We start from the raw sequence: 18,901 nt of genomic DNA, 5'->3' as shown, positions 1-18,901 counted from the left end.
CGGTGCTACTATCCGAACTATTTTAGGAGAGATGAACCAAGCGTCTCTCTGTGCTTTCAGTCCCTCATCTAAAATTGGAGCCCATCATAGCTCCTAGACGATGAGGGCATTGCAAGTATTACATTAGTTCATCCAGGGTCTACAATACTACCTGGCACATGCTACGCTCTCAGCCAAGGTTGGTTTAATATTGTTTAAGTTAAAGAACTCTACACTATTCCAATTTGTATAATAGAACCAATAAAATACACGGAACAAAATTTAACATCTAACACGCTAATTTTCATGCTCAGCACATTATAACTGAACATTAGACTTTTTGCTTAATGAGTTGTATTTCAAAGTATACTGTTTCACTTAATTTAACATACAATTATCTACTAAACAGTAAGTGAATTGTTCTTCTCAATGAGTGTATTAACCCATGGTCAGTTTTTGGCTATAAACTTTATGTCTTTATAAACCTCACTCTCTGTTATTAGCTTTCAGTAAATGGTGCTTATGATATTCATTTTAGAAGAAACACAGTGATGTTTTTGGTTTTGTTTTCCGAAGTGTCTAGTTAGTTCTTTGTCAACTGACACAAGCCAGAGTTATTTGGGAAGAGGAACTTCAATTGAGAAAATGCCTCCATCAGATTCCCTATAGGCAAGTGTATAGGACATTTTTTAAAATTAATGATTGATGTGGGAGGGCCCAGCCCAGTAGGGGTGGCACCACCCCCTGGGCATGCAGTCCTGGGATGTATAAGAAATGTAGCTGAACTTGAGCCTGAGGCGCAAGCCAATAAGCAGCATCCATCCATGGTCTTTGCTCCAGTTCTTGCCTGCAGGTCCATGCCTTGAGTTCCTGCCTTGACTTGCTTCAGTGAAGGAATGTAAGCTGTAAAGTGAAATAAACCCCTTTCTCCCTTCAAGCTGTGTTTGGTCATGGCGCTTATCACAGCATCAGAAAACAAACGAGGGCAAAAAGTAAAGCCAAGTAGGAGAGCCAGTGGCGCTAAAGACACCATATAATAGTGAGCCAAGATTTGTGATCGTTTCTGTTGTTTAATCTGTAATTCACACATTATGTCATGCAGTCCAGGAGAAGTCCCTGTTTCCTCTTGGCGCTGCTGAAACTTGTCCTTCCTTGTCATTAAGATCGAGCATCTCACAGGGTGATGGCGCTGCCCACCTTTAATGCCAGGACTTGGGAGGCAGAGGCACATTGATCTCTGTGTGTTTGAGGTCAGCCTGATCTACAAAGTGAGTTTCAGGATAGCCAGGACTGTTACACAGAGAAACCCCATCTTGGAAAAAAAAAAGAAAGAAAGAAAGAAAAAGATTAAGCTAAGCATCTCTAGGTCCAACAAGTGTTTAGTGTGCCCAATAAGCAAGAATGTGAAAATATATGCACAATTTCATTGTTATACTTGGAGGTGATATTCTTTGTGGGTGGCCCAAGAACATCAAGAGATCTGGTGTCAGAGACAGACCCTTGCATATAGAATTAAGTCAGTCTTAACTTGGGCCCAGACCAAAAGAAGGGTCAAAACCTGTATGAAATGCATGATAAGACGATGGAACTGTTTTAGAAATGCATTGCGCCAGTATCCCTAAGACATTTTTTTAAATGGGCAATTGTCTACTAAATATAATTCTCTGAGTACCTGCTTCATTTGATAGTTTAGGCTCTGCTGTTTGCCATTAGTCCTCCCCTGCCCTCAAGTGAATCTCATGGGAATTCAACTGTGAGAACTGTTGCCTCAGAAGTGGTAAGTTGGAGAGATGTTAATGAGTCTTTCACTTTATGGTGACCTGGAAAGTTGGTGGTGAGAGTGGACTAGCAATTCCACACAAGCTGGAGTTCTTTTATTTGGGTAGACATAAAGACCAAATTAGATTCGCAGATTCTGTCCTAACTCTTCTCATGCTGTATCATAGAATATGATGCCTTTATCCTTTTCCTGTATAAACCAGAGGGTTCATGGTTGTTACCAACAGAAATTGCTAACTATTTGGGAGCAGAAAGTTGTATTGAGAGTGTATTAAATAGCTACACAGCCAGCACCTTAACAGCCACTGTTACTGCCGCATCTACTGTTACACTCTGGTCCTCTGAGGAGTAGGTACCAGGACGGATGTGATATATAACAGATTTGTTGATGGAAAATCCTATGACAGAAAATAATATGGGACCCTGTAGGTGACTGGGAAAGCTGTTGGATTGCAATATAAGTCTCAGCTTTATGATGGAGGGAAGGCAAGACCGTTGGCTAGAAAGAGTATTAGACTGAAGTGCAAGTCTAATAAAATTATTCGCCATGTTGATGCAGAGTCCAAAATGCAAAGTCACCTATTGGAACAATCCTACACGTCTAAGAAGTGGGCCTGCTTGCTCAGTTATTGATGGAGTCAATGTGGTCTCAGAGCAAAATAGCAAACTTTGATCATAACAACTAGGTCCATGGTTAATTGCACACCCTGCATTTGGAGAACTAGGAGGCACATTTTTATTATGGTCTCAAACAAAGGTTTTGTATTGCTGTATGTCACTGGCTCTCAATTCAAGGAATACATCCTTGGATTCAGTTTATCTAAGTCCCATACCTGTGTCGTGATTGTCAGGGGGATTTGCTCTGTAACAAGATCTGTTGAGTTTCTCCCATAATTAATGGAATTCAGGTGGTAGACAAGATCCAGAAGAGGACAAATGCTCACTACACTCTTTGAACTCCTTAATATCTTTATCTTGTTCATTGTTGATTATAAATATTTACAAATAATAAAGTGTTTGGGGGGGTGTCAGCACATGTACCAAGCTCCTAGGAGTAGAGGTCAGAGAACAACTTGAGGGAATTGGTTCTCTCCTTCTACTATGTATGTTCTGGAGATCAAATTCATATTGTCAGACTTGACAAGGTGCCTTTACCCACTGAACCATCTTTCTGGCCCACAAATTATCATTTTGGGTACAGAATCTTGCTGTATATCGAAGGGTGGTTTGGAAGTCATTGTGCAGCCCAGGCTGACCTCAAACTCACAACTTGTTTTGCTTCCCCCTCCAAGTGTTGAGATTACAGGTGAGCCACCATACACAAAAATGTTGAGCATATGTGTATTTAAAAATGTTTATTGAAATAACAGTATGAATATAGGTAGCTGGTATTCAAATGCTCTCCCACAATCAATCAGTCATTGGATCATTCAATCAAGCAAGCTAGCTACCAAATAAATGCAAATTAAAATCCAGCAGGATGGCTATAGTCAAGATTGGTAACAGTTGTTGGAGCTGTGGAGAAACTGGTATCCTTATATACAGTTGATGGAAATATAAAATAATGAAACCACTTTGGGAACATCTGGTAGTTTCTTGAAAAAATTATACATAGTTACCCATGAATTGAAAGTGCATTCATGGTGAGGTAATGGCTCCATTGGTAATGTGCATGCTATGAAACGAAGTAACCAAGTAGTAACCACAGTGGGTCTAGGAAAGCAAAGATCATGCCTTCTGTTTTCCAGAATTGTGTTTTCTCCTGGAGGCTCTTTATATTAAAATCTGTCCAGAACTTAGGGTGTTGATCCAAGCAATTCATCAGTGGTCCTTTCTAATTACACAAGGGACTATTTACATCTCTTTCACTCCCTGGTTTGGGCTCTGTGTGTGCAGCTGTTGCCAAGATCCAGTCACACATGAAGTGCCGCAGGAGTTCAGGTTCAGGTCCACACTCTCACCCACTTACCAGTGTTTCTGTTTTCACCTTGTTGGGGCAAGGTCTCTCTTGTGCCTGTTGTTGCTGCACTGCACACTCCAGACCAGTTGGCCTGTGAGCTTCCAGGTGATTGTCCTATGCACACTTCCTATCTCACTGTAGGAGTACTGAGATACTCGTGCACATCACTGCATCTGGCTTTTTATATGAGCTCTGGGAATTGAACTCAGATCATTAGGCTTTACCCACTGAGCCATCTCATCTATACACAACACACACACACACACACACACACACACACACACACACACACGAGAGAGAGAGAGAGAGAGAGAGAGAGAGAGAGAGAGAGAGAGAGAGAGAGAGAGAGAGAGAGAGAGAGAGATGTAGAATTAGGACAAGGAACCAGTTACGTTTATTCATCTCTAAGAAGGAGAGGCTTGTGTGTGTGCACAGTCATTAACTCTCCCCAGCAGCTAAGGCTTACAAAGCTTAGAACCCATTATAGAAGCCTGGTGAGTTGGAGAGATTTAAAAGGTTAATCTTTTTTTATAGGAAGGTAAAGGACATGGTTGCTGTAAACGTTTTTTTCCACATGCTCACTTTCTGTCCCCTGGTCAGGAAAACTGAGTTTGACCTGCTTAAGGATATCAACAAAACAGGGTAATGTGAAACACTGATAAGTGGGTGAGTGTCGACCTGAACCTGAACCTGAACCACAGCACTTCCCAGTCATGTCTGACTGGATCTTGGCGACAGTTGCACACACAGAACCCAAACCAGGGAACGAAAAAGATGTAAAGAGTCTCTTGTGTAATTAGAAAGTACCACTGAGTGGATCAACACTCTAAGTTCTGGACAGATTTTAATATAAAGAGCCTCCAGGAGAAAACACAATTCTGGAAAACAGAAGGTATGATCTTTGCTTTCCTAGACCCACTGTGGTTATTACTCGGTTACTTGGTAACTGTTTTTAGCTTCCCCAAACTCTTCAGACAATTGAAAATCTACCAGAAAGGCCCAAAAGAGTTAACAGGAAGAGACAATTTTGCATAGGTTGTTTCTACTCTTGGGTATTGCTTCTCATGCCCCCAAGTATTTCAGATGAGAGATACTCGCCCTGCACCATCTCCATTTCATAGATGAGGTATCTGAAGTTCAAAGGAGTTCATTTGGTTTGTTCAAAGTCGCTGCAACAATGGTCCTAGGACTGCCGTCCAAACCTCTCCCAAGGTTCTTCATGTGATGAGTCACTACAAGACCAAATAAACAAAAACAGATAGTTAAGAGCACTTGTTGCAAAAAGAAAAAAAAAGCACTTGTTGCTCTTGCATAGGACCCAGGTTTGATTCCCAGCACAACTGTCTATAACTCCAGTCTCAGGGGATCTGACATCCTCTTTTGATCTCTGAGGGCACCTGGCACATACATACATGTAAACAAACCCCTCACAGACATAAAATAATAGAATCAATACCTCTAAACGTATTAAAAATAGAAACAGGTGGGGCACAGCAAGCTTCTACAAAAGAAGTAATGCTGGCCACTTCCTCCTCCAGGTTCCCTTAGCTTCCTGAAAACGCTAGAGTATTGGGGTTTTTCCTTTTACATTGTTGTTGTTGTTGTTGTTGTTTAATCTGTGTGTGTGTGTGTGTGTGTGTGTGTGTGTGTGTGTGTGTGTGTGTGTGTGTTGTGTAAGTGCATGCACCACTGTGTGCATATGGAGGTCAGGGACAAATTGCTGAAGTTGGTTCTCTCCACTCTGTGGGTTCCAGGGATTGAACTCAGGTCCTCGGGGTTTACCTGTTGAGTCATCTTGATAGCCCCTTGAAGATGTTTTTAAGTTTTTTTTCAAATGTGTGTGTGTATCTTCCTGTATGTGTCTGCTGTGTGTATGCCTGGTGCTCAGTGAGACAGAAGAGGGCATCAGATCCCCTGGAACTGCAGTTACAGTTGGTTGCGAACCACCATATGGATGCTGGGAACTGAACTCAAGTTCTCTACAAGAACAGCCAGTGCTCTTAACCACTGAGCCATTAGATTTGTTTTGTTTAGTTTTGTTTTGCATGCAGCGTAGGGGTGGACAGATTCATTGTATATCTTATTTTAGCCTCAAATTCATGTAACTGAGTCTGGCCTTGAACTAATTTCCCTGCCTCCACCTTCCAAGTACTGGAATTATAAGCATTACACCACCCATTTCCTGACTTATTTTAAATGCCCTTGTCTCAAACAAACAATACTGTCTTCAGATTCTGGCTTGAAAGCCACACGACGAACATTAAAGGTCACAGAATGGGGTGGATGTGGTGGTACACACCTGTCATTCAAGCACTTGAAAGGTAGAGGCAGGAGGGTCAGGAGTTCAAATTTATCCTTGGCAACATATTGATAACAAGTTAAAAGCCAACCTGGGATACATAAAAGCGGTCTCAAAAATAAATGTGCATGCTTCATAGGGTTGCTGAGGAGAGCAAGGGAAACACTGAACACAAAGCATTCCTAACACAATGCATGGAAAGAGTCAGCAACGAATAAGTGCTAGTTATTATTAGTATTCTGTGAACTGACACTTTTGCATGTCTATGATTCTCTGAAGACTACAGTTCTTGTCTTATCTGATGATTATCTGAAAGCATTTCAAGAGCCCAGATTAATCAGAGAAAGACAGATTGAATCATATTTAGTCATATTCTGTTAGACTTATTTCATTGTATTCTAATTCTTTGAGAATTAAGACTTCATCTGCATCAGTCAGGGTTCTGCCAGGAGACAGATGGTATGCTCAAATTAGCGTAATTAGTAGAAAATTTAACAAAAGGACTATCTACAAAGGTGTTGGCAGAAGAGTAAAGCCAAGAGAGGGAGGCAGTGCAATAACTTAGGGCTGTTTCCATCCTCCATCCAAAATGAGAGAAAGAACATTCACCACTTAAGAAGAGATCTAACATTCAGTTCAGGGACGATAGCCAGCCTGAGGCACTCCTGCAAGGAGAAAGGCAAGAAGAAACAAGATGGCCACAGTTCGCTGCCAGTGATTCCGTAGCTCAAACTGTCCAGAAGCCAAAGGGAAAGACTCAGTGGTGTATATCCTTACTTCCTGGCATACAGGACAGGGTGGAAAGGGTTGGAAAGGGTAAGCAGAAAATTGATGATAGGTATATATATGGTCAATCAAAATGTACCCAAACCGGAAGACTGCATCCCTCTGACCAATCAAGAGAGAACAGAGTACTATTTTGTACAAAGCTAAACCCAACTAGTTTATCACTCACTACACAAGGAGCAATAGCTTCTGGGGAATCACCCCTTTGGGAATTCTGTAATAATCTAAAACTCAAGGCACCATGATGTAACTGGCTTGTGTATACTTATCAAACCAACCAGATACACGTCTTTTTTCACCAATCACGCGTGGTGTGTGTGTGTGTGTGTGTGTGTGTGTGTGTGTGTGTGTGTGTGTGTGTGTGTGTGCAGGTGTAGGCATATGTGTCAGCATGTGTGTGGAGGTCAGAGGACAACCTTAGGTACTGGTCTTTGCCTTCTGTCTTGTTTGAGACAGGGACTCTTTGTTATTCAACACTTTATAAGCAAGGCTATCTGACCAGCAAGCTTCTGGGGGTTCTCTTGTCTGTGTCTCCCGTTTCCCCATAAAACTGCAGGAGTTACAGATAGGTATACTACTATGTCAGGCTTTAGGTGGGTTCTGGGGATCCGAACTCAGTTCCTCACGCTTGTACAGCAAGTGCTCTACCCACTAAGCCATCCCCCCAGCCCTCAGAGACACTCAGTGGCAGGAACTTTCTAGAATTCCTTGTCTTCATATTGTCTTCACTTCCCTTTTCTCATTAATAAGGCCAAATATTTTCAATGTAGTACTTTTTTTTCATTTTATTTTATGTGTACGAGTATTTTGCCCACATGTAAGTGGACCATGTATATGCAATTCTCTCAAAGGCCAAGAAAGGGCATCAGATGCCCTTGGGCTGAAGTTAATAGCTGTTTGTGAACTGTCATGTGAGTGCTGGGACATGAACCCAGCTACTCTGGAAGAGAATGTATTACATTTAATAACTATACAATAAATGTCTGAAGAATGGTGATGTAGAAAGATTCCCAGCACCCACATCACGGTGTCTCGAAACCATCTGTTAACTAGGGGATCTGATGCTCTGTTCTGGCCTCTGTGAGTACCAGGCATAAAAGTGGGGCACAGACATACATGCAAGCAAAACATTTACACACGTTAGAAGAAAAAAGTCTCCAGGAAAACTTGTTCCATTTAGGTAAATGACCAGAACCTGCGTGCTCTAGAAGAGCAGAAAAGCCTTTTGATAGCAGATTAAACTGGGAAATCTGTCCCTTCTCCGCGGTGTCATCGGTACCAAATACCCATGTCTAGCCACACTTGACAGTGGTCAAACAGGATGAGTATGCCTTGGACCTCCTACACAGAGATGTATCTGCAAGATCAAAAGGAAACTTCCACCTGCACTCCTCAGTAGAGCAAGACCCAAGAGATGATACTAGTTGGCACTCCACTTTTTCCTAGGGCTGTTTCAGTGCAGCCATATTTACTGGTCAGCAAGAGGCAGAATAGGCTAAGAATCCATTTCCTATTTTCCTACTTAGCATTTGGAGGGTGCCTAGCAAGGAGCTAAACTTCCACACAACACACAATGCGCAATGCACAACACACACACACACACACACACACACACACACACACACACACACACACGCACGCATACACTCAGAGTGGGGAGGGCAGGGAGGTATTGATTCCAGATGATTCTCCTATATCCACCTCCTATCTCACTGGAAGAGGAGGAGGAAACAGAATTTAGAATCTCCTGACAATACCTCCAACATCCAAAATGCAACAGAAAACACTCACTATATAAAAAGGCATGTAAATCTCAACTTTCATGAGAAAAGGAAATCAATGTCAACACTGAGATGACACAGATGCTAGAATTTTCTGTTGACAATTTAAAAGCATACATTATGAAAATGTTAACCATCATCCGGGTGTGGTGGCACACGCCTTTAAACCCAGCACTCGGGAGGTAGAGGCAGGTGGATCTCTGTGAATTCAAAGCCAGCATGGTCTACAAAGTGAGTTCCAGGATAGGATCCAAGGCTACACAGAGAAACCCTGTCTTGAAAAAAAAAAACTGTTAACAATCAAATGTATAAAAAATGATGGTCTTGCACAAAATTAATCCCAGCACTCAGGAGGCAGAGGCAGGTGGACTTCTGTGAGTTCAAGGTCAGCCTGGTCTGCATAGTGAGTTCCAGGACAGCCAAAGATACATAGTGAGACCCTGTCTCAACATAAAAAAAAGAAAGAAAAAAAAAGAAAACGAAAGAAAAATCTCAGCAGAGATAGAAGATATTAAAAGAGCCAAATAGAAATTTTACAATTAAAAATAGAATGTAAAACTCATTGTCTATAGAAGAATAAATCACTGAACTTGAAACAAATCAATATAAATGATCAAATCCGAATAATAAGGGAGACTAAAAAAGAAACTACCATTAAATAAATAAATAAAATCCTGTCCTGTGAAACAACAAATAAAGGAAGTAACAGTCATATGATTGGTGTTCCAAAAGAGGGGCCGTGGTAACAGGGTAACAGCTTAGTTAACAAAGTGCTTCTACACAAGAGGACTTGATTTCAGTCCCAGAACACATGTGAAAAAGACAGGTACGATGGTGATCAGCCCCTGTAACCCCAAAACTGAGGAGTCAGAGATGGAAGGTTCCATGGGGCTCACTGGCTAGCTAGCCGAGAGTAATCAATGAGTTCTAGGCATAGTGAAAGACCTCCAGAAATAAGGTGGGTGGCATCTGAGGAACAACTCCTGAGATTGGCCTATACACTCACATCCCATCCCATCCACATCCCATCCCATCCACATCCACATCCCATCCACATCCACATCCACATCCCATCCACATCCACATCCACATCCACATCCACATCCACATCCCATCCACATCCACATCACGAAAAGGGAAAGGAGGACTAAATGGGGTGAAAGACTGTGGAGCTGAAAAGCATTTAAAAATGAATGACCAAAATATCCCCATGTAAAAATGTTGATACAAGCAGACTGTGATAGTACATTGATGTTATCATGTAATAATCAGAACACTAGCACATCTCTCCAAGGGTTAGAAAGATGGCTTAGCTGTGTGCTGCGTTTGCAGTTGAGTCTAGTTCCATTCCCAGCACCATGTTGGGTTGCTTACAACCACCTGTAACACCAGTTCCAGAGGATCTGGCACCCTCTTTTGACTTTTTTGGGTACCTGGACTCATATGCACATTCTCTCTCCCCAACCCCCCCCTCCACACACAAACACACATACTCACATCCACATAATTAAAATAACATAAAATCTTTTTTAAAAACTCTATAAAAACACATTTAAATCCTGTAAATATAAAACCACGATAGAATATTTTTCTTTTTGAGGCAGGGTCTCACTATTTTGCCCACGCTGGCCTCAAAGTCACACTCCTTGATCACAGCCTCCTGAGTAGGTAAGTGTCTTGGTTACTTTTCTATTGCGATGATGAAGACCAGGTCTAAAGCAACTTGGAGAGGAAAGGGTTTATATCCACTTACACTTCCATATCACATCCCATCATTGGAGGAAGTCAGGGCAGGAACTCAAGGCACAAACCTGGAGGCAGGAGCTGAAGCAGAAGCCATGGAGGAACTCTGCTTACTGGCTTGCTCCCCATGGTTTGCTCAGTCTGAATTCTTATACCATCCAGGATCACCTGCCCAGGAGTAGCAGTCCACATCAATCATTAATCAAGAAAACACTCAGCAGACTTGCCTATAAGACTCCTACTTTATGAAGGTGCTGTGGATTATGTTTATTGTTAATAGTAAAGCTGATTGACTGATAGCTGGTCAGGAAGAGATTGAGTGTGAGAGCCAGACTAGGAGAATTCTAGGAAGAGGAAGGGCAGAATCAGGAGCACCAGCTAGTTGCTGAGGAAGCAAGACATATAGAAATGAAGTAACAAGCCATGAACCAGATAAGATATATGGGTTGATTTAAATGTAAGAGCTAACTAGTAATAAGCCTAAGCCATCAGCCAAACATTTATAATTAAACAGCTGCAGGACAGGGTGGGACAGAGAAAAGCCTCTGGTTACATGAAGGCATTTTCTTTCTTTTTTTTTTTTTTTTTGAGTAAAACCGAAATTTATTATAAGCCACAGTCGTCCTAGGGACTTCCATGCTATATATACAGCCTCCATGGTTCTGTGGGTTGTAGTCTGATTGTTCTTTATTTTATATCTAGAATCCACTTATGAGTGAGTACATACCATGACTGTCTTTCTGGGTTTGGGTTACCTCACTCAGGATGATTTTTTTCTAGTTCCATCCATTTGCCTGCAAATTTCATGCTTTCATTGTTTTTCTCTGCTGAGTAGTACTCCATTGTGTATATCACCACATTTTTTTCATCCATTCTTCAGTTGGCGGGCATCTAGGTTGTTTCCAGGTTCTGGCTATTACAAATAGTGCTGCTATGAACATAGTTGAGCATGTATCTTTATGGTATGAATCAGCATTCCTTGGGTATATGCCCAAGAGTGGGATGGCTGGGTCTTGAGGTAGTTTGATTCCTAATTTTCTGAGAAACTGCCATACTGATTTCCACAGTGGTTGTACAAGCTTGCATTCCCACCAACAGTGGAGGAGTGTTCCCTTTGCTCCACATCCTCTCCAACATTGACTGTCACTGGTGTTTTTGATCGTAACCATTCTGACAGGTGTAAGGTGGTATCTCAGAGTCATTTGAATTTGCATTTCTCTGATGATTAAGGATGTTGAGCATTTCTTTAAATGTATTTCAGCCATTTATGATTCTTGTTTTGTGAATTCTCTGTTTAGCTCTTTAGCCCATTTTTTAATTGGACTGTTCAGTATTTTGATGTCTAGTTTCTTGAGTTCTTTATATACTGTGGAGATCAATCCTCTGTCAGATGTGGGGTTGGTGGGCATTTTCTTAATTGAGAATCCTTCTTCCCAAATGACTCTAGCATGTTTCAAGTTGACATAAAACTAGCCGGCACAGTGGGATTACAGGAGAATTCTTTTTTCTCTCTCTCTCTTTGAGGCAGTCTAGCTATGTAGCTGAGGCTGTTCTTGAACACTGAGCCTCCTGAGTGCTACAATTACCGTGAATCAATGTATCTCACTCCAAAGTGGAATTCTTAAAATGGTTCAAGGGTCTAGTCCTAAGGTAAGATGGTAAATTAGAAATTTGCTACATTTTATAAGCTTTCAAAGAACATTTCAAAATCTTTGCACTAATTGCCTATATTAACAAAAACATCTGAATAAATTATAAGATTCGAATATAATATAAATGTATATTCATTACAGAGAATAAAGTAGATTGATATCAGTTGACTTTGTGTTTCAAGTGTTTCTTAGCTAGGCTATAGTAAATCCACTGTAATAAATGAACAAGAAAATGAAAATATACATGTCTGTATATGTGTTTAAATGCTGAACTTATTTTGTCAACAAGCACAAAAGTTAGAAAATAAAATATTATGAGTTTAGTGTGTTCAGATTTTATGATTGTTTCGGTGAAGGAATCAGCTGTTGGGTAAGCCATGAGAAAAGATGCAAAGATAATTATGATTTTGAAACCATGTCTATTTTGAATCCATTATAATGCTTGGATTTAAGGATATTTATTGTCCTTATATTCCATAGCAATTTATCATTAATGTATAAAAAGATAAATAACAGAGTATCTTCCTTGTGTGAATGGGGAAAATGAGACGTTTCCTCCACTTGATTCTACAAATGAGAAGAGTCTGGATAACAGAGGAGACTATATCAAGGACATAAAGAAAAAAGAACATACAGAATCCAGAATGAGGAGACCAGACAGCTAAAATGCATGGAGAAAGTGAAAGGAGATGAAGAGCCAAGTGGAAATACCTTACAGCTCCAAACCCAGCACTTCTTGGGGAGGGGAAACCAAATCTTCAGCACAAAGTCAGTCAGGCAGCCTTTGTAACAAACATCAGGTTGACAGTTCCAGCCAGAACCAACACCCATGCTTGTCACAAGCTGTCAATACGGTGGAGTGATCTGGTCTGACAGTGACACGGGGTGCACAGCACAACAGTGCTAGAAACGAAATCCACTGCATGGCTTTTTTCATCCTGCAGTACTAGAGCTGGGAATGCCTGTGAAGGCTTTTCCAGAGCCTTGACAGACAGGAGGAGGCTCACCTGCATATGGGTAGCATAAGCCCATGGGCAGGGATGCAAGACCAAAAGAAAAGGGACCAAGCCTAGCGAGCATCCCTGGTATCACTGTCTGTTTCTGACTGCCAACACAATGCAAGGCACTGATGTTTTTCTCACCACAGCAGACTGTATTTCCTGAATCTGTGAGCCAAAATAAATCCTCCACACGTTGACTTTCTCTCATTTTTTATCACTCTTCTTACATTTCTCTAATTTATTCACAAAATTATCTTTATTTTCTAATTGGACTTTTAAACAATTTTTCCTGTTTTCCTCTTCCTCACATTATTTTTCTTCTTTTTTTCCTCACTTATTTTTCTCTCATACATTACATCCTGACTGCGGCTTCCCCTCCCCTCTCCCCCAGATCCACTGCTCCTCCGTTTCACTTCAGAAAACAGCAGACCTCCCAGGGACATCAACCTAACATGGCACAAACAGATACAATAAGACCAGGCACAAACCTTCACATCGAGGCTGAGGGAGGAAACCCAGAAGAATGAAATGGTCCCAAGAGCAGGAAAAAGAGTCAGAGACACCCCAACTCCCAATGTCAGGAGTCCCACAAAACCCCCAAGCTAAACAACCACAACACAGATGCAGAGGACCTAGAACAGACACCTGCAGGCTCTGTGGTTGCCACCTCAGTCTCTGTGGTTGCCACCTCAGTCTCGGTGAGCCCGTGTACCCTGCTTACTTGATTCCGCGGGCAGTGTTCTCCCAGTGTCCTCCTCGACCCCTCTGGCTCCCACAATTACTTCTCCCCCTCTTCCAGTTTCTTCTTTTAAATTACAGTTTTGGAGGAGGGTGGGGGACACAAGCACGCCATAGTTGGTTCTCACCTTCCACCGTGTGGGTTGTGGGGGTTGAACTCTGGTTCTCAGACATGGCAGCAGACACCTTTACCCACTCAGCCATCTTGCAGGCCTTCTTTATCTTTGGCCTTGCTTCTTTCTTTTTTCTCTTCCCTTGCCCCTTTATTTCATATTTATTTTTTTTAAGATTTATTTATTTATTATGTATACAGTGTTCTGCCTGCATGCATCCCTGCAGGCCAGAAGAGGGCACCAGATCTCATTACAGATGGTTGTGAGCCACCATGTGGTTGCTGGGAATTGAACTCAGGACCTTTGGAAGAGCAGCCAGTGCTCTTAACCTCTGAGCCATCTCTCCAGCCCTCATATTTATTTTTGACTTCATAATTTAGTCTACATTACCACTTTATATTCATCTGAAGGGATAGATATTCAGAATAGATAAAGAACTAAAAAAAATTAAACACCAAAATAACAAATAATGGGCAAATGAACTAAAGAGATAGTTCTTGAAAGAAGTACAAATGACCAATAAATATACAAAAATGTTCAACAATTTTATGAGACAGGGTCTCACTATACAATTTTCACCCTGGCTTACTTGGATCTCACCATGTAGACCAGGTTGTCCTCAAACTCACAGATTTGACTTTTGCCTCCCAAGTGCTGGGATTAAAGGCATGCAACACCATGTCTATCCCTGTTCAATATTTTCTGATATCAAGGAAATGTATGCCAGGATTGGGACAAGTAGAATTCTTCATTTGCATGGGCTACCATGATTGGTACAAACAGACATCTTCATCTATAGCAGGGACTATTGTGATGGATATACATGTGATCCTCCATTTTCATGAAAGATCCTGTCGTGATTGTACAAACACAGATCTTAATGGATGACTGCTATGTTTGCTACAAGTGTGTTCCCTCATTTGCATGGAAGGAATGCAAGGAACTATGCCTTGATCTGTGCAAATAAAAGTCCTCATTTACATCAGGAGCTGCTTTGATTAGTGCAAATGCTATCTCTCGTTTGCTTGAGGGACCATGCCATGATTGGTACAAGCACATGCCTTCATTTGAATGAGGAGTTGTTATTCTTGGGTCAAGCATCATCCTTCATAGACATGGGGGTCTACTGTGCTCACAATAGACTTTGCCACAGCTGCACCCATTTCTGATTATATAAGCAAGCTGTTGGGTTCACTTCATGAGCTCTCGGGGAGATACCCTCTTATGCTGTGTTGTAGCACTGAGACCAAATTAAAAGACTTCTCACAACTCTCCCTTTGCCCTTTATCATTAATACCCTGAGCTGTGTTGGTAAACACAGAGAAAGGAAGGCAGCAATAGTAGTGAAGGTGGCAAAAGCCACTGCCCTGAAAGCAGCAGCAAATGCAGGCGCAGTAGAAACTACATGGCAGATGAAGAGCTGAAGAGTATGGCTAGAGTATAGATAACGGGGAACAGAAGCAATAGAGAAGAGAGGAGCCATGGAGAGCGGTAAAACCTGAAGTTGTCAGTGGTTTGGGGACCCTGACACTCCGGGTCTAAGAGCTACAACACTTGGCACTCTCACCCCGAGGAGCCCAGCACCTGAAGCCTCTATAAAAGCTCTAACATGAAAGTACCAGCTGTTGCTGCTGCCTGTTTCTGTCTGATGACACTAACTGCCGCTGGAATCAAATGAATACAATAGCTGCCATTTGCCAGGACCGCTGGTATCGAAAGCCCAGAGCAATAACTCTCTGTATCCATTTTCTGTTGCTGTGGTAAACTGCCATAACTAAAAGCAACTTGAAGAAGAAAAGGTTTATTTTAGCTAATGCTTCCAGAGGTAAAGACTCTGTAATAGCAGGGAATGCATGGCGTGACAGCAAGAGCGGAAAGCAGAGAGACCACATGCTCTTCCACACACACAAAGCAGAGAGAGATAGTGAGTGGGAGGAGGCTATAAGCCTTCAAAGCCTGTCCCCAGTGAGTACTTGCCCCAGAAAGGCGCCACCTCCTAAAGATTCCATAACCTCCCCAAACAGTGCCACCTACTGTTCAAAATCCATGCTTTACTGGGGGATAGTTCTTTAAATTATTTTAAATCAAGACATAGATAATACAATCTATTTTGGTCACTTGATTCTTCTTGCAGTAAACAAACCCACCTCTTCCACGCCATGCTGGGATTTTGTCCGACTTGAGATTTCACAGGGCTGTACATGCTGTCAAAATCGCTGTTAAGTTCATACATGCAACTGCTCTGTTGTGTTTGGAAAAGGTTGTCTCCTTGTACTCATTCACTGCCTCTGGCTCTTATAATCTTTCCACACCCTCTTCCATGAGGCTTCCATGGAGGGAGGAGTATGTTATAGATGTCACATCTAGAGCTAAGCATTCTGCAGTCTCTTGTTCTCTGAATGTTGACCAGTTTGTGGGTCTCCATTAACTACTGTCTTTTCTAAGAATATCCTTTGATGAAGGTCATTAGGAGTTGCCTTAATACTATGCCCTTTTAACAAACTAATGGTAGTTGGTTCTCCCCTAGAGCCTATGGCCTATCTAGAAACAGGGTCTTAGCTCTGATAATGGTACCAAGTATGGGTCCCATCTCATGGCTTGGGCCTGAAATCCAATCAGAGTGATTGGATACTCCCATATCATTTGTACCATATTTACAGCTATATAAGACTGATTACTTTTCTCCTCCAGTAGCATACAAGGTACCTTCCAGTACTATGGAAGCTATCTAGTAGGGATGAAGCTTCCATGTCAGCTTGATTTCTCCATATTCCACCACTCAGGTATGTGGTATCTTTACTAGGAGAGTCTGTGAAAATATCCATTAAAGATTTTTATATGTGCTTTGCTTGCATATCTGGGCCTAGTGCCCAGGGAGGCCAGAAGAGGGTGTTAGAGCATCAGGAACTGGAGTTACAAATGGTTGTGAGCCACCAAGTTAATACTTGGGACTGAACCTGGGTCCTCTACAAGAACAGCACATGATTTTAACCACTGAGCTATCTCTCTAGTCCCAGCAATAGAGTCTTGTGATCAAATTATGGAGTGTTGGCATAACCTGTAATGTGTGGAGATCTATGGTACCCCAAAAAGATCTATGGTACCTCAAAAAGAAGTAACCCACTCCTAGTACTGGGATTGTTATTTGCTAGCACGTGGTATCTAGCTGTGGTATTGTGAAGGACATTTCTTATTCAAACCACCACAGCTTCAAGCCAAAGTGACTATAACCATAGATCTTTAGTTCTAAAACATCAAGCAATAGATAGACCTCTAGATATCAGGGGTGATCAAACAACACGACCAAAACAACTTGGGGGAAAAAGGCCTTATTAGCTTACACTTCCACATCACTGTTCTTCATTGAAGAAAGTCAGAACAGGAACTCAAACAGGGCAGGAACCTCAAGGCAGGGGCTGATGCAGAGACCATGGAAGAGTGCTGCTTATGGCTTGCTTCTCATAGCTTGCTCAGCCTGCTTTCTTACAGAACCCAGGACCACCAGCCCAGGGATGACTCCACCCACAGTGGGCTGCGCCCTTCCCATCAATAACTAATGAAGAAAATGCCCTACAACCAGATCTTATGGAGGCATTTTCTCAAATCAGGTCCCCTCCTTTCCAGTGACTCTAGTTTGTGTCAAATGGACATAAAACTAGCCAGCACACTAAGGAAGACTAAGTATGGAAAAGTATGGAGAGATGAAATAGAGGCCCAGAGCAGAGGCAGCCCCTCTAGAACCTTGAGTCCCACACAACCTGTGGACTACCTAACCTAATACACCGACTAGGAAGCCAGACTGCCTAGGTTTGAGTTTTAGCCTTACCACTGGATGGAGAGCCTTTGTCAGCCTCCCTAAGCTCTGTGTGAGCCTCATCTCTTAACAGTAGGAATGACGGCCCTTTCTTCGTCGTGTTGCAATGAGGATTAAATGAGTTAATATGAAAAAAAAGTACTTAAAGAAGCCCAGTGAATTCTATACGAACTTTTAAAAAGGAAATCTATAATGAATAAAAATTCATTTTGTAATTATCTGTAATCACACAAGAAAAGGGGATGTGTTTGGTTCCTAAGAACGAGGAAGTGGTTACCATGGATATGCTAGAACCTTGACAAGCTATTGTTAGAACATTGCCTACCCTTTAAGTGGACAAGTGGGCTGTATTAATCTATCCAGAAGGCTAAAAAGCTCAACAAATCTTTCTGAAACTCAACACAGTTAACATTTTTCAGCCCAAAACTCAACTTGTTATCAGATAAATAATTAACCATCTCAAGGTAAGGCAAACACATAGATCTCTTCACTTTATGGGAATTTATAAGCTTAACTTTAGGTGATTTCACCCCAGGCTATGTAGAGGAGGCACTGGACATAATAGCATCCATAACTGTCTAATAGCTCGGGTCTCCCACACACAGCCTGTCAGATTCAATACTCTGAAGCCATACTGTCTAGGTTTGAATTATGGTCATCCCACCTACCCTTCTTACCTCAGAAAGGAAGAACTTGTGCAGTGCCAAACTGGACAAACAGAGACTAAGGTCAAGCTAAGAAGCTCTGAAAATGATTAAGGTATATGAATGGCAATCCAGATTTTCTTTTATTAATGAAAGTGGAAGGGATGCTAAGTGGGAAAGGTGAGGGGAAGAGATAAAAGGGTCATGGTGGATGAATGAAATCAAAGTATATTATTTACATATTCTAAAGTATGCTGATGAAACTCATTGTGTACAATTAATGTACACTAATAAATGTACTAAAAAGGAAATTGACATGAAGATATTACCAACCTTGTCTCAAAGGGAGACAGCCATCATGGAATCAAGACAACTAGGCTCTGCCCTTTCAGGCTCTAGGTCTTATTAGCTTCATGAGCAAGACTAGAGTAAGGTTGTTGTTTTGATAACAGGCCATATATATGGCTTCTTTTTTTGTCTGATGCAAGCCATTCTCCAGCAGATCTTTAGGGAAGCCAGTTTCCTAAACAGTGAACTGTACTCGAAGACAAGCTATAAAATGTGATTCTCTGAAAATAACAATGCTCCAAAACAGGGGATGACTGGATGACC

At 41.6% G+C, this 18,901-nt stretch overlaps 2 protein-coding genes across 17 annotated transcripts in view; one reads left to right on the top strand and one right to left on the bottom strand.

Moving 5' to 3' along the window:
- Positions 1–18,901, top strand: part of Arl13a (ARF like GTPase 13A) — a 33,304-nt gene that overhangs the window by 1,346 nt on the left and 13,057 nt on the right. The window contains exon 1 of one of the 4 annotated variants that reach the window (XM_042268860.2): positions 17,846–18,109. The exons of 2 other annotated variants lie outside the window; for them this stretch is intronic. The gene's annotated coding sequence lies outside the window, so the exon portion shown is untranslated. Of the gene's footprint in view, positions 1–17,845; positions 18,110–18,901 lie in introns of those variants that run through there. One more of the 4 variants, XM_042268859.2, reaches the window with a different exon arrangement.
- The window catches only part of Trmt2b (tRNA methyltransferase 2B), a 93,459-nt gene continuing 77,656 nt past the window's right edge, over positions 3,099–18,901 (bottom strand). For all 13 annotated transcript variants that reach the window (XM_042268851.2, XM_042268855.2, XM_076562207.1 and 10 more), the window contains one exon: positions 3,099–4,950. The gene's annotated coding sequence lies outside the window, so the exon portion shown is untranslated. The remainder of the gene's footprint in view (positions 4,951–18,901) is intronic.

This window comes from Peromyscus maniculatus, chromosome X (genome assembly GCF_049852395.1).
Source record: "Peromyscus maniculatus bairdii isolate BWxNUB_F1_BW_parent chromosome X, HU_Pman_BW_mat_3.1, whole genome shotgun sequence".
In the NCBI taxonomy this organism is placed as follows: Eukaryota; Metazoa; Chordata; class Mammalia; order Rodentia; family Cricetidae; genus Peromyscus; species Peromyscus maniculatus.
The sequence above is the reverse complement of the archived record's forward strand: the minus strand, read 5'-3'. Positions and strand labels throughout refer to the sequence as shown.